Source organism: Heptranchias perlo, chromosome 39 (genome assembly GCF_035084215.1).
Source record: "Heptranchias perlo isolate sHepPer1 chromosome 39, sHepPer1.hap1, whole genome shotgun sequence".
Taxonomy (NCBI): Eukaryota; Metazoa; Chordata; class Chondrichthyes; order Hexanchiformes; family Hexanchidae; genus Heptranchias; species Heptranchias perlo.
In genome coordinates, this window is record NC_090363.1 from 5,541,064 (window position 1) to 5,553,377 (window position 12,314).

Here is a 12,314-nt window from a genome sequence, read left to right on the forward strand (position 1 = left end):
GAGCAAGCCTCCTAGATTTCCGTTCGTGCCACGGGCGCAGTGTCCCAGATGTTGGCAGATGTTGAGGGCCTGAGATCCAGCGCACAATAACGAATGCCAGTGATCTCCTCCGTGCATGGTGCTTGCGAAGAGGAAAATCGGTCCGCAAAGCGTTGTCTGGCACATTTCACCAACTGCATCTCATTGAGAACTTGGGTCATATTTGAAAACTGCGACCTTCTGATTAAAGTCACACACAGAACTATCGAAATGTGTTTCAGAGGAGCGGGTCTGTAACAATTTATCACAGGCGTCGCTGTTTCAGTTTTCAATACATTGTTTCACATCTCTCAGAAATACCTGAAGGTGTTTTTTTTGCCTCCACTGAATTAATTTGCAATGCAAATGATGAGAGTAAAGAGTTAATCACCAAGGGGACGAATGATCTTCCTTGTAAATATTTTCTGGATGGTATTTGTCTGAGGGAGGAGCGTGGTCTGTGGCACATTACAATGAACATTGTCATAAATGGCTCGGTCGTGGTGCTGAAAGGGTTAGTTGGGATATTTGGTTCCTCCCTCAGCCTTTTAAAAGCGACTTGACTGAGAGGGGGGCTGATCACAAGCAACGGAAGATTTCAGGTGTTCACACTTCGGATATTTCCCATTTTGGTCGATACACTGATTTGGTCTGATCTTAAATCTCAGCGGGCGAAGTCACAAGATGAAGTGTCTCCTGCTCCTAGGATCTGCTCTCGTTCTCTGCGTCTCTCTGGGTAAGAAAACAACTATTTCTCTGGCATGACCATCGCTGTTTATTATGACTTTTTGGCTTCCAATAATTTTGTGGAGGGCTTTGCAAAAAAAAATTAAAAGCTAACGGACAGGTTCAAAACTTAATTAAAACCGCTAATGGCCTTTAATGGTGCTGCAATGCAAAAGGAGTGGAAATTATTACTCCACTTGTATAAAGCTCTGGTTAGACTCCACTTAGAGCACTGGGTTCAGTTCTGGGCACCGCACCTCAGGAAGGATAGATTGGCCTTTGAGGGGGCGCAGCACAGATTCACCAGAATGATACCGGGGCTAAAAGGGATTAAATTACGAGGACAGGTTGCACAGACTGGGCTTGTTTTCCTTCCAGCAGAGAAGATTAATTGAAGTGTTTAAGATGATTAAAGGATTTGATAAGGTAGATAGAGAGAAACTATTTCCTCTGGGGGAAGTCCAGAAAAAGAGGAAATAACCTTAAAATTAGAGCTCGGCCGTTCAGGGGTGATGTCCTCACACAAAGGGTAGTGGAAATCTGGAACTCTCTCCCCCAAAAAGTGATTGAGGCTGGGGGTCAATTGACAATTTCAAAACTGAGATTGATTGATTTTTGTTAGGTATTAAGGGATGTGGAACCAAGGCGGGTAGATGGAGTTAAGATACCGATCAGCCATGATCTAACTGAATGGCGGAACAGGCTCGAGGGGCTGAACGTCCTCCTCCTGTTCCCATGTTCCAAAGTACCCAGGTTGTGAATAACCTGATTCCTGCCTGTGCTGAGTGGAGTTTGTATTGGGAAACCCTAAAGCCGTATCTTGTAGAGACTGTTAGAGATTCGGGGGGACAATTTTAACCTAGCCTGCCCGTGGGGAAAATGATGGGGTCGAGTGCGATACTGGATTTACACCCTGCCTGATGTTACTCTCCATTGAAGTCACTGAAGAGCAAAACTCAATGGGATTCCCGCCCAGTAAGTCAGGTTAAAATTATTCAATGAGAAATAGTAGAAGAATCCATTTATATTAGGTTCCATGTTCTATTAGCTCTATAGCTAAAAACTTAGAACCAGAAAGCTGCGAAAGCAGCTGACAACATCTGTACAGAGGTTAGCTCCAGCCTGGTTACATTTAGAGTCTCTATCACACTCCACACTGGAGACTCTATTCCCTTTCTTTGCCTTGCTAACCCTAATCACACTGATATATTCTGGACACTTTTTGGGACCATAAGTCATCTCAATGGATAAATGTTTAGCAGGCCTGGAACACCTTGATAGAGACTGGTACAAGTTAGTACTGAGAATATGGGTGTAAAGAGGTTATGAAACACAGATGCCAATGGGATAAAATGTAACCCCCAAGGACGGGTGGATTGGGGCGGGAGGGAAGTTAAAATAACAGCTTTTCAGAGCGGGACCGCACCCCGGCTCCAACACACCCACTTCTGGGTTTAACCGGGAGCGGGGGAGGGGGGTTTGTCTCCGTGTAGACAGCAGGTAGCCCCGCCCCCACTTAAAGCCAGTGGGCCAATACTTAAAAGTGCCATGTACCTCATTGAGATATTTTGTGTATTGGAATTCTAAAATGAATTAACCTCGCCTGTTCAGGTTTCCCATCGCTTCCGAATTGCATTGGGTGAAAGCAGGCAGGAAGGGATGGGTCCCTGAGGTGAGGGCCTTTGTTGCACTGCTTGTGGGCCCGGAGGAGCAGGAGTGCTTCATCCAGGCCCAACAAGCTCACCCTGCCGACAGGACCCCCATGATCGGCCAACACCGCTCCCCTGGCGATAGACCCCTCTCCTGTGCTGGCTGCCCCCCCCCCCCCCCCCCCCCCCCAATGTCATCACTGGCTGACCCCCCAATTCCCACTGCTGGCTGAACCACCCCCCCCCCCCCCCCCCCCCCGTCATCCACGTCGCCCCCGCCTCCGATTTTTTCCAAGCCTGATGATCTCTCTCTCTCTCCATCCCGCCCTCCTCTCTGATAAGCAGCTCCCTTCACTGCCGACAGCCAGCCTGCCTGTCAATCTCGCTGCCTGGCGTGTGGGAAACCCGAAAGCTCAAATGTTCACCTTCAATTGAGTTGCGATCGCGGATTGTAACGCACCCAATTCGCTTCCAGTTTCCCCAGGCGAATATCTGCAAATGTGTGGGGTACCCGGCTCGGAGTAACAATCATGTCCTATAAATGGGGTGAGATCGTAGCCATAAGTTGGAAAAAATAGTATGGATGATATTGACCTCAGCTGCCTATAATGCCCTCCTCTTCTACCAGGACATCTTATGTAATCTGTGGCTGGCTGTGACGATGTTGGTTCGTTTAACCCTTAATAAACCTCCAAGTGTTTAGACTCTGTGTTTCAAACTCATTATTGGCACATAGACAGGACTGCAGCTTTTGGATATATATTTTAGCAACAGTACATTCCTAACCAGACCAACATCATCACTGGACAATAGCCAAAGCAGACAATCCTGTTTGTCTCCTGCTTCTTTTACCATCAAGAGCTTCATTCTACACCTGAAACCCTAAAGTCACATTATCGTGGGATCAATGGATTAGATATAAACCATAAATACTGTGAAGAAAGTCAGAACAGATATAGGAAAGCTGCAAAGGGAAGGAAGGCTAAGAGGCAGAATGAGAAAAAACATTAAAAGCAATAAAAAGACTTTCACATTAGTGGTAAGACAATAGACAATAGCTGCTATTTGGTCCATCTAAATTCATCCATCCAGAAAATTCCTAAAGTCCCCCCATTACATCACCAATTGATTCATAAATCCTTCCATGGCTTTTCATTTCCACTACAGTATGTGGAAGTCTGTTTCAATGTTGAGCACTCTCTGGGGGGTAGTTTTGATTTTGTGCGATTGGGTGATAGTGAATTGACTGACCGTTTTTGCATCTCTCCCGATTTATAAAATTTCTTTTGAAGTCAATGGGGAGAGATGTAAAACAGGCTGCCGACTTGCTATCCCCCGTTTGACACCATCGCACAAAGTCAAAATCTACCCCCTCTGTGAAGAAGAGTTTCTTCAGATCAGTCCTACATTTATCTTTCACGAGCTTAAACCTGTGTCCCTTATCTTACACTCACAATTTAATTTAAAGTCATTTTCCAGATTCACCTTTTCCATACCATTTACAATCTTACACACCTCCATCAGATCACCCAAGGTCTGTCCAGTCTTTCCTTATTACTCAGACACATGAAACTAGAGATCAGCCTAATTGCCGTTCTCTGAACTGCTGCCAATGTTTGAACATCTCTCTCGTGAATCAGCGACCAAGAACTGGATGTGATTAATATTCAAGGTCTGGTCAATTATGCAACTTCCTCTGACTGGTGTTCTACTGTTTAGTTATGTAGTTCAACATTCTACGGGCTTTTATTGCTGCTCTAGATTGGTTCATATTTTTGTCCATTAATGCTGCAGAGTGTTATTCTCAAAACAAAGGTTACAAGCCATTTCTTGTTCAGCCTTATCTCCATGTTCTTAATGTACAGGTGACTGCTTAGAGTGTTACACGTGCTTCCTATCACCCGACAGATGCATTGTAAACCCCACCAACTGTACCAGAGCTAACGATAAGTGTTATTACAGAGTTGGGAAAGCTGGTAAGTAAGAATCATGTTGCAGAGTTACATGGGCAATTTTAACCCGCTGGAATGGGGGAATGGGGGGGTGGGGGTGTGAGTGGGAGGTTAAAATAACGGCTTTTGAGAGCGGGACCGGCTCTCCAACACGCCCACTTCTGGGTTTAACCCAGGCAGGTTTGTCTGTGTGTGGACAGCAGACGCCCGAAGTCCCACCCACACTTAAAGCCAGAGGGCCCATACTTAAAGGGTTAATGTACCTCACTGAAATAGTTGAGGTGCTTAATTCTTTGTGTATTGGAAAACTTAAATGAATTTAACCTTACCTGTTCGAGTTTCCCATCGCTTCTGATTTCACATCAGGTGAAAGCAGGTAGCAAGGGCTGGATCCATGAGGTGAATGCCTTTATTGCGCTGCTTGTGGGCCTGATCCTAGACCCCCCCCCCACCACCCCGCCGATCCTCGATGGTGGCTGATTCCATGCCGATGCTAGCTGGACCCCCGATATCCTCCAAGTCCCCCACCTCCCCCAACTACAATTTTTTCCAGGGCCCACCATCTCTAGGTCTCTCTGTCTCCCTCCCTCCCTCCCACCTCACTCCCGGATTTTGCAGCTCCTTTCCCTTCCGACAGGCAGCCAGCCCGTCAATCTGGCTGCCTGGCATGTGGGAAACTCAAACACCAATACTTACCTTGATCATAAGAACGTAAGAAATAGGAGCAGGAGTAGGCCATACGGCCCCTCGAGCCTGCTCCGCCATTCAATCAGATCATGGCTGATCTTCGACCTCAACTCCACTTTCCCGCCCGATCCCCATATCCCTTGATTCCCCTATAGTCCAAAAATCTACCTATCTCAGCCTTGAATATACTCAACGACTCAGCATCCACAGCCAACTGGGGATAATTCCAAAGATTCACAACCCTCTGCGTTAAGAAATTCCTCCTCATCTCCGTCTTAAATGGCCAACCCCTTATTGTGGGACTATGCCTTCTAGTTCTAGACTCTCCAGCCAGGGGAAACAATCTCTCAGCATCTACCTTGTCAAGCCCCCTCAGAACCTTATGTTTCAATTAGATCACCTCTCATTCTTCTAAACCCCTGAGAGTAAAGGCCCATTCTACTCAACCTCGCCTCATAATACAACCTTCTCATCCCAGGAATTAATCTAGTGAACCTTCGTTGCACCGCCTCTAAGGCAAGTATATCCTTCCTTCGTTAGGGAGACCAAAACTGTACGCAGTACTCCAGGTGAGGTCTCGCCAAAGTCCTGTACAATTGTAGTAAGACTTCCTTACTCTTGTACTCCAACCACCTTCCAATAAAGACCAACATGCCATTTGCTTTCCTAATTGCTTGCTGTACCCACATGTTAATTTTCTGTTTCTTGTACCAGAACACCCAAGTCTCTCTGGGCACCGACATTCAATAGTTTCTTAACGTTTAAAAAACATTCTGTTTTTCTATTCTTCCTACCAAAGTGAATAACCTCACATTTCCCCACATTATACTCCATCTGCCACCTTCTTGCCCACTCACTTAACCTGTCTATATCCCTTTGTGTCCTCCTCACAGCTTACATTCCCACCTAGCTTTGTATCGTCAGCAAACTCTGATACATTGCACTCGGTCCCTTCATCCAAGTCATTAATATAGATTATAAATAACTGAGGCCCAAGCACCGATCCTTGCGGCACCCCACTAGTTACAGCCTGCCAACCCGAAAATGACCTGTTTATTCCTACACTCTTTTCTGTCTGTTAACCAATCCTATATCCATGCTAATATGTTACCCCCAACCCCATGAGCCCTTATTTTGCGTAACAACCTTTTTATGTGGCACCTTATCGAATGCCTTTTAAAAATCCAAAAATACTACATGCACTGGTTCCCCTTTATCTACCCTGCTAGTTACATCCTCAAAAAACAATGATAAATTTATCAAACACAATTTCCCTTTCATAAAACCATGTTGACTCTGCCTAATCATATTATGGTGTTCTCCGTGCCCTGTTACCATTTCCTTAGTAATGGATTCCAGCATTTCCCCGACTACTGATGTCAGGCTAACTCGCCTGTAGTTCCCTGTTTTATCTCTCCCTCCTTTCTTGAATAGCAGGGTTACATTTGCTACCTTCCAATCCACTGGGACTGCTCTAGAATCTAGGGAATTTTGGAAAATCACAACCAATGCATCCACTATCTCTGCAGCCGCCTCTTTTAGAACCCTCTGATGTAGGCCATCAGGTCCAGGGGATTTATTGGCTTTTAGTCCCATTAGTTTCTCAAGTACTTTTTCTCTGCTGATAATAATTACTTTAAGTTCCTCACTCATTGGTTCCCCATTATTTTTGGTATGCTTTTTGTGCCTTCTATTGCGACGACAGATACAAAATATTTGTTTAACGCATCTGCCATTTCCTGATTCCCCATTATAATTTCTCCTGTCTCAGCCTTTCGGGGATCAATGTTTACTTTTGCTACTCTCTTCCTTTCTACATACTCGTGGAAGCATTATTTCTCAATGGAATGTATATTTGTTGAGAATATTAAAATATTTCTTTGAATGTTTGCCATTGTTTTTCAACCATCATACCAGTCAATTTAATTTCCCAATCTACCTTAGCCAATTCACCCCTCATACCTATGTAATTAGCTTTATTTAAGTTTAAGACTCTAGTTTTGGACTTAAGTACGTCACTCTCAAACTCAATGTAAAATTCTATCACATTATGATCACTCTTCCCCAGAGGATCCTTTACTGTGAGATTACTAATTAACGATCGCAGATTGCGACAAACTCAATTGGCTTCCGGGTTCCCCATCCAAAAATTTACCAGTGCAACAAGGTCCCACCAGCAGCAATGAACTAAATGACCAGATAATCTGTTTTAGTGATGTCGGTCGAGGGATTCATCCATCAAGCCAAAACTCCTGCCAGTACCCTTCCCACTCTAACCCTAGACCCATCTATTTCTAGCTTCCCTCTCATCTCCTGCCCAATCCTCTCCAATTTTTTCCCTTCAATGAGACTCACCTCCTGCTCCATTGACTCTATTCCCACTAAATTGCTGACCACCCAACCACAAGCATTGCATGCCTCCCTTTCAAAACTAACATCATCACCCCTCCTTATAAAACTCACCCTCCATCACCAACCTCCCTTTCCTCTCAAGTCCTTGATCATTTTGTCTCCTACCAGATTGTGTCCACCTATCCTGCATCTTCCTGTTTGAATCCCTTCCATCAGGTTTCTTCCTCTCCTAGACAACCAAAATAGCCCTAAGCAACGGTATTAATGATATTCTCTGATTGGAGTGCATTTCGTCCTCCTCGACCACTTTGAGGCATTTGCCTCGTGCCGTCCTCTTCCATTGCTTCTCCTCCATTGTCCAGTTCTGTGCGGCAGCCCACTCTTGGTTCGACTCTTTTATTTATCTGATCGTGGCCAGAGCATCTCCAGCAATGGCTTCTCTTATTTCCCCTGCACCATCACCGCAGGAGTTCCCCAAGGATCCACCCCTGCTTCATCATCTGCAGACCTGGGAGAGCTTCCAAATGTAAGCCAATGACCCAGAGCTCTACCCCTCCACATCTCTCGCGACCCTTCCACGGCCTCTGCTGTCATATTGCTTGTCCAGCGTCCAGTTCTGGATGAGCTGTAACTTCCTCCAGCTAAACATTGGGAAAAATCAAAGCAATCGTTTTTGGCTCCTGTCACACACTCTATTCTCACCACTGAATCCACTACCCCAGCCACTTCCCCCAGTTACTGTATCAGACTGAATTAGGCTGTTCCCAATCTCAGCACTCTGTTCCACCCCAAGTTGAGCTTCCAAAACCATATCCCCTCAATCACAAATACCTCCTACATCCACCTCCATAACATTGCCCGTCTCCGCCCCTACCTCAACCCATCTGCCATTGAAACAATCATCCATGCCTTTGTCACTCCAAAGACTATTCCAATGCTCTCCTGGTCTGACCTCCCATCCTCCACCTTCCATAAACTTCAGCTCATCTAAAATCTGCTGTCTGTAGCAGGCACTTTAGTATACTGGTTTTGTTTTTTTAAAAATTCATTCATGGGATGTGGGCGTCGCTGGCAAGGCAGATGTTACCTTAGTAATCCAGCGGCCTGGACTAATAACCCAAAAATTGTGAGTTCAAATCCCACCATGGCAGTTTGAGAATTTGAATACAGTTTTTAAAAAAACCTGGGAATATAAAGCTGGTATCAATAAAAGTGTCCGATTGTTAAAAATCCAACTGGTTCGTTAATGCCCTTTAGGGAAAGAAATCTGCGGTCCATAGCTGGTCTGGCCTATATGTAACTCCAATCCCACACCAACGTAACTGCCTTCTTAACTTGCCTAGCAAGCCACTCAGTTGTATCCAACCAGTACAAAGAATAACAAGACTGCAATGGGTCAAGAAGAAGGCCCACCACCACCTCTCAGAGCAGCTGAGGATAGGCATTAAAATCAGTCTTGCCAGTGGCACCCACATCCTCAGAATGAATATTTTAAAAATTGTACCTTGCTCCATGTCCTGTGCACCCAACACCACTGTACTTGCTGACCTACATCTGCTCCTGGTCCTGCAATGCTTCGAATTTAAATTCTCATCCTCTTGTTTAAATTCCTCCATGGCCTCGCCCCTCCCTATCTCTGTAACCCTCCTCCAGCCCTACAACCCTCCGAAAACACTGCGTTCCTCCAATTCTTGCCTCTTGCGCATCCCTGATTTTCCATCGCTCCACCATTGTCAGCCGTGCCTTGAGCTGCCTAGGCCCTACAATCTGGAATTCCCTCCCTAAACCTCTCCGCCTCTCTACCTCCCTCTCCTCCTTTAAGACCATCCTCAAACCCACCTCTTGGACAAAACTTTTTGATCACCCCTCCTAATCTCTCCACCTTCGACCTTGCATCCGGCTTTCCTCATACGTATGTGAAGGGGCCTGGGAATGTTTATCTGTGTTAAAGTTGCTATATCAATTTGAGTTGTTGTACTTACAAGTTTTAGTGGACAATACGGGGGTGAAGTGGGGCAAGTAGAGCAAGTTTCAGTGGGATAAATACCTTCAGTGTTTCACAGACTTTAGGTATTTAGCAAAAGAACCAGAGGGAAAATGCAGAGAATTATTTTAACGCAGAGAATTATGATCTGGAATGCGCTGCCTGAAAGGGTGGTGGAATCAGATTCAATAGTTACTTTCAAAAGGGAATTGGATATATACTTAAAGGAAAAATTTTGCAGGGCTAGGGGGAAAGAGCACGAGAATGGGACTAATTGGATAGCTCTTTCAAAGAGCTGGCACAGGCACAATGGGCTGAATGGCCTCCTTCTGTATTGTGAGATTCTATGATTCGGTAAATAGATCGGTGATTTATTTACAGAAATGTGGAAAATTGGTAACCAGCGGAAAAGCATTTATCCTGTGGTGAGATAGTGGACAAGATATTAAGCCAGTAGTTACTTAACCATGTTTTCTTTCTATTTTTCTAGGTGCCATAACTGTTTACATGGCAGGGTGCCTTGCTCCTGATAAGTGTAACACCAGCTTTAGCGCCACTTATCTATCTGTGCCTGTGTCTCTCAATACAACTTGCTGTAATTTCAACCTCTGCAATGAAAGCAGCCATGTTAAATCGTCTCTTCTGCTGGGCTTTGCGTTGGTCTCTCTCTGGTTCGCACGATTCCTCTAAATCAATTGCAGCGTTTAGCACACACTAATGCACTGTGTAATTCTCTGGGGTGGGGGTGGGGTGTGTGGGATAATGAGTTTTTCTAATAATTAGTGGTACATGATGATTTCCCAAAGACTTGCAACTTAATCCAATCCAATGCCACTTTAAAAAAAAAAAAAATTCCTTTTTAATGAAGAAATCAGCAGCTCTCTGGTCCAGGCTAAGGATTTAATTTTCTCTAATGGTGGAATAGTTCTATGGATTCCAAGTAAATATTGCACAACATCAACAAATATGATTGCTGAAATAGTTCCTAGTTTCAATCTGCTTGTTTTCTGTTTGATATTAATTAAGCGTGCTTTGAAGATAACTATATTTTACAACTTTAATACACGGCGCTGTAATTGTACATTTTTATAACCTGAGCAGGATAAAGTAGTGATACAGCTCTGAGAGATTAGACGGTAGACATTACTGCTGGCAACATCTGTGGATGGACACTTAATGCAGTTGCATTGTTCCTCTGTCTGACATCCTGGAGATGTTAATGGGGGGTGAAATCGGTCTCCGCCAGTAGTGCGAAACAGGCTCACGGACAATTGTCCGCCCGATTTTACACCGGGCTTTATTTTTCCTTCCATTGATTTCAATGGAAACGAGAATCAGACAAGCTGTAAAAGGAGCTGCTGATTCGATATGAGCCCATACTGGGGAAGATCAGTTTCACCCCCAATGCGTCAGGTAGCCTCTTTAACGTAGCAAAACATCCCAAGCCGCATCACAGGATCATTCTATAAACATGTTGATTTCCCCCTGACACCAGTCAATAGTAATTTCTGGGGTAGTTCTTCTCACTGGAAGAGGCTACAGAAAAAAGAAATGCACAATAAAAACAGAAAATGTTGGAGACACTCAGCCAGTCAGGCAGCATCTGTGGGGAGAGAAACAGAGTTAACGTTTCAGGTCCATGACCTTCCATCAGAACTGGAAGAAGTTGTGAATCTTTGGAATTGTCTACCTGAGAGGGCTGTGGCTGCTCAGTCGTTGAGTATATTCAGGACTGAGATCGATAGATTTTTGGACTGTAGGGGAATCAAGGGATATGGGGATCGGGAGGGAAAGTGGAGTTGAGGTAAAAGATCAGCCATGATCTTATTGGATGGCGGAGCAGGCTCGAGGGGCCATATGGCCAACCCCTGCTCCTATTTCTTAAGTTCTTACGTCCTTATGTTCTAAGTTAAAGATTTAGCAGTTCATAAGCAAGTACAGAGCCAGGGAAAAAGTTGGCCGGGGGAGGCGGGAGGAAAGAACAAAAGGGAAGGTGTGTGGGAGGGTGGAGGGCAGGAGTGATTAAATGACAAAAAAGGGGATGATGGTGCAAGACAAAAGGGGGTGGTAATGGGACAATAAAGAAACAAAAGATGGGTCCAGAGGAGATGTAAATGGCAACAGCGGAACCATTACCAGCACCTGCTGCCCGAGAGAATGGGAGCAGTGGTTATGTTCTGAAGTTATTGAAATCAACGTTGAGGCCGGAAGGTTGTAAAGTGCCTAACCGAAAGATGAGGCACTGTTCCTCGAGCTTACGTTGAGTTTCACTGTGGGAGGCTGAAGACAGAGAGGTCCGATTGGGAGTAGGATGGAGAATTAAAGAAATGCACAACTTGTTTTGATCTGACAATGCGAATGTTAATGTGTGTGAAGCTTAGTATCCTTCTGACTTCAGTTGTTTTAGTAAGCCTTGTTCTGCCACCCTATGCAAATTTGAGCTGGCAGCATTATTCTGCTAACCTGTTGCTGTGTTCTAATAAATTACTGATGTGCCGAAAAATAAATTGTGTTTCGTTCTTGTCTCCGAAGCAGCCCCTTTGCTCTGGGCTTTCACCTTATTTTTTTCACACCTTTTTTGTGATTCGGATTCTGTCAGGTTATCAACAGCACTAGTGTTTTGTGCTCCCACAACAGGCTGTATCGTGACTGGTCCTACGCACAACCCCCCCCCCCCTCCAAACCTCCTCCCACTCCCCTACATAGGGATTGACTACACCATGAATTTGCCTCATCCAGCTGTGTAATTATTACTGTTGCTGCTTTAAGACTCTTCTGGCATTATTACATGCTAATGGCTACCTGATAGTTTACATGTCTTGCTTAACTGCATAACCAGAGACTTCACTTGTATACCAGTAATACAGTGAATTCAGATAGTAGAAACATATACACACGCACATTATAAGATGGTGACAGAATGTGAAGGGAGAATTTAATCCTGTC

General features: G+C 44.8%; 1 long non-coding RNA gene across 1 annotated transcript; it reads left to right on the forward strand.

Annotated features, from left to right (window-relative positions):
• The first annotated feature begins 539 nt into the window (after window positions 1-539).
• Window positions 540-11,875, forward strand: LOC137305153 (uncharacterized). The gene is made up of 3 exons (XR_010958668.1): window positions 540-754; window positions 4,259-4,369; window positions 9,859-11,875. It is a non-coding gene; the product is annotated as an uncharacterized lncRNA (long non-coding RNA).
• Window positions 11,876-12,314: the final 439 nt, after the last annotated feature.